The sequence below is a fragment of the Etheostoma spectabile genome, chromosome 10, assembly GCF_008692095.1.
Source record: "Etheostoma spectabile isolate EspeVRDwgs_2016 chromosome 10, UIUC_Espe_1.0, whole genome shotgun sequence".
In the NCBI taxonomy this organism is placed as follows: Eukaryota; Metazoa; Chordata; class Actinopteri; order Perciformes; family Percidae; genus Etheostoma; species Etheostoma spectabile.
In genome coordinates, this window is record NC_045742.1 from 5654948 (window position 1) to 5659372 (window position 4425).

The window sequence follows — 4425 nt, forward strand, 5'->3', positions numbered from 1 at the left end:
TTCCTTGGATCAGGGAGGCTCCAAAATCATGGTTGAAGTTAACGTCGTGGTCCTGCTACACGTCCTGCGATGCCCTGTTACATCCCGCTACGTCCTGCTACGTCCTGCTGGGCCGTTATGCGGTGCAGTGCTGTGCACTGCCCTGCCATGAACTACTACAAACTACTTTTTCTAGTCACTGTTCCATTATATTTTATTGTGACTGTTACCACTGTTACCACATTCATTAAACCCCCCATCGACCCCTTCAGACACCGCCCACCAAGAGCCTGTGTCTGTCCGAGGTGTCTTCCTAAAAGTTTTTCCTCTGCCTGTCGCACTAATTGCTTGGTCTTGGGGGAATTACTAGAATTGTTGGGTCCTGAGTGTGGTCTAGACCTACTCTATCTGTAAAGTGTCTTGAGGTAACTCTTGTTATGAATTGATGTTATAAATAAAATTGAATTGAAAGTTGAACTGAATTTGAGAAGCGCGCACAAGGAGGCTAACCTAGCTTACCTTCACAAGGTAAAGGAGAAAGCCAAGCCCCCCTTTTTTACTAAAAAGTAAACATTTTCAAAAAATTTAAAATAAACTAAATTAGCAAACCTGCTTCAAAAATTAACTTAAACTAAAGTTGAAAACAAAAAGTCAAAACAAAATAAAAATAAAAGTTACTGAAAAAAAAAAACCGTGGTCCTGCAATAACAAAGCCGGTGCTTCACCTCTCGCTTTGTCGCTTTTTATTTTCTCTTTTTTTCCATGAAATAAAGCTGCCTTCAAGTGTTTCCCCCGCCGCAGCCTCCGTCGAAGCTTTAAACATTCTCTACCGAAAAGCAAGTTTCCAAGCTCAAAAGGTGGTATTCGGTACAGCCTTAGTTGAATGTATTTCAGGACTCCTCGGCCAGGCCACCTCTGTATGATCTTAAAATATGAAAACCAACAGCTGTTTTTTTCTTCATCCCTGAAGCCATAAAGTGTTTAGAAGCCGCATGACTTTGTTTCCTGTCAACACCAAGTTGTGGTTTTATCTTGTAGAACCTCTGTAGCATTAACAGCAACTCCTCCTTTATCCTCCCTGTCTGGGACGGGTTTGAGAAGAACTTAACTAGTATCCTAAAGGTCATTCACCAGATGGTGAAGTGACTGAAGGACAACAAACACATGGATCCCTATCATACCTGAAAGTCAGGGTTAGCCTCTTCTCTTCTTCTTTCTAATAACGCTGGATGCATGTGGTGATGAAAGTCCTTGAGGAGATTTAGGGCAACGCTTTTAACATAAGAAACCAAGCAAATACCAGTTTAATTGTTACGCTGCACGGACCAGATAACAACAGTGAGAGTTATACTTCCGCTGCCAGTGGGGGAACACGTGTACTTCCACAGCTTTGACAGGGTTATTTTTAGAACATGATCTAAGCATTTACATAATGACATTTATCACCATCATTTAGATTTAAATACAATAAAAAACATTTAAAAACTTTATATATACTGTTTATATATTTTACAATACAAAAGTGTGTCTACCCTCAGAGAATTTGCCATACCATTTATGCCATGTAGTAGGGATGCAACGATTATAGATTTTTTTTGGTACGGTTACAGTCTGGAAAGTAATCACTATTTCACGATTATCGCAATTATTATGCACTTATTAATTTCACTGCTAATGTATGAAATTACATGAGCATTCTAGATTTTAATGTTTTATTCTTTGCTGCTTTTTGAAACAGAAATAACACAGTAACAGTTTGAATGTTTTAAAAATGATTAGGCTTATTTAAATTCTTCTGAAAAGACCACCAGACCAGAAGTCGCCATATTGGAGGTACTCTGGATCCCAACAAAGCACAGTTACTGAAGTAGATCCCGAACGTCGGAAAATGGTTGATTATTGCCGTGTTTTAGGTTGTACAAATAGGTCAGACCGAGAGCAACATTTGGAATATTATCGACTTCCAAAAGTTATTTAAAAAAAGGGGAGAGGAATGCCAGAAGTTATCAGAGGAAAGGCGGTGCTTGTGGTTGACAAAGCTCCAACTTAGTGTCCAGTGTAGATAGCAAACTGGGGGTCTTTGACGAAAGAATCACCGGGTCGTCATGGATCCAAGAAAAGGGAGCCAACTTGTAGGGATCTGCACCGCCAATAAACCGTAATTTCTCGAAATGTCGCTCCATTTCTCGTGATTTAAGTCCTACCCTATATGCGTTTGCATCTTGGATGCTTGTTTGTTGTTTAGACATGCCTATATTCACTTATCCAAAGTGCACAATTCTCCATTGTACTCCGTTCAGTTGTTTGCACCGAGTGCCTCCAATATGGTCACGCATCCGGGTTACCGCCCAGAACGTCACATCAGTGAAAACCCCCTATTAGAGACTAGAGGAGAATCAGTCACACCACAAACAAAGGCCAAGTTGGCCACAGCAGTGCTGTCCTTCTTAAGGCCTCTTTACAGCCGCTCCTGGCCTGTTGTGCAACAATGTGACGTCATAATGACGTCGATCTCGCTGGCGAGCCAGGATTTAAAGTGCCCGCCCAGAGCAGTAAGTAAGTTATCCCAGCACGGAGAGCCACGGTTACTCTGACAGCCAATACTCACGGTGACCGGACGTGGTGTAGCAGGGCGTTAATCATTAATTAACCGTGATGTTTCAAAGCACGGTAAAGCGCTGCATCCCTACATGGTAGCTTTGTGTTTTTGTTTTCATTTTTATTTTATTTGCTGGATTAAAGGTTTCAAACATTCAAATTCTAATCTAATCTTTTAGCCTACAGTTTTTGTCAAATACCATTTTCATAAAAAATTTATGAAATTTGGTAATTTATCAAGCAAAAACATTCTCTGTTTCTTGATTCTCAAATTTGTAGTGCTTGGTTGCATCCAAAATTCCATACCAACATGCTATTTAATACGCTTAAACAGTATTTAAGATTTGTTAGTAAGTCCGAAACCTAAGTATGAAACCAGTAGTATGCGTTGCATACTATTTCAGGTGAAATACTACAGTATGCAAACACTGTACACTAAACCAGAATACATATCCCAAGATGCAATGTGGTTATAATGACAACGTTCATAACAGACAGCGACCAAGGCAGCTCTGGAAGTGATGTGAAAAATACAGCTCAGTGCGCTCGAAAATATACAATACACACACACACACACACACTAGTATTTATTCACACAAAAATATGTGTAACAATAGTATGCATATTTAGTATTTAGTGCATAGTCTGCAATTTCGGACACAGCCTTTTTCTCTGTCTTATGAAGTGTCATGGATGTTTTTTTTCCAAGTTTGTATGCGTGTGGAAGCACCAGAGACATAAAATAACAATATGAAATAATATGGGCACTTAAAACAGAAAATAACAAAACAATGAATCAATTAATAAAGAAAAATATGAGTTGCAGCCAACTGATTCTTTATATCTGGACTTTTGGTTGAATTTGGAGGAAGCTACTGTACATGATGTCCGAACGCTTAAGGTCTCTGTTCTACTACAAAACCAGCCATTCACTGACCGTTTGGTTTAGTAAATGTTACACTATCCAGTCTACAGTATGTGGTCACTGACTGTTTTCTCTTACATTTCCCAAAAACGTTAACCTTCACAAACAAACTAACAAACATGCATGGACAAGCAAATATTGCCAAAGGGATAGGAGCCGTTTATGGCCTCTACAGATCCAGATATGTGTTTGGAGTGCGTGAGTTGTCCTCATGAGAAACACTTGCAAAACATTTCAGTCCTCCCAGCATCCTCAAGGAGCTTACTCCGCGTATGGAGACAACAGCCCCCTCTGCACCGGTTTGTCGTAACCCAATCGCCCAAGGCGGAGAAATAGTTTTGCAGCCTTGCTATCACAGTTGACATTGGCCCCAATCAAAAAGCAATTGCACCGTGTTACGAGGTTCAAGCAGAGGAAGTGTGGCTCTATTCAAACTTGACTTAGAAAACAGGCGTGCTGCACAGCCGCGAGTGGGCGGCTGGTTTTTTTCTTAAGGTGTCGCTGGATCTTCCGAAAGCAGTTCCATCTTTCTGTTTCGGGTATACGTGTGACGGATTGATCTAGCATGTGTTGCTGCTTAGTGATTACAAATACAGTTGCAAAGTCCTGATTTATACTGATGGTGGGAACTTTTAAAAATGAGTTGCTTTTTTCCCCCCTAATCGCTGCTTTTTCTTTTCTCATTAAATCAGTTGGGAGTAGTTGATGACAAGTTCCTGGGGGTTTTACACACTGAGTACATGTCTTAATACAATGGCATCATATTACAAATGTATTTATCAAAGCCCTTTTCCCCAAAGAAAACAGAGCTGCTATACAACGAAAGAAGCCAAAATGTACAAAATCACACGCTGGTGCTTTACAATTCACTGTGTTTTAAATGTCAAAGAATAAACTTGCTTCCATCATGTTTCTTAATTGGA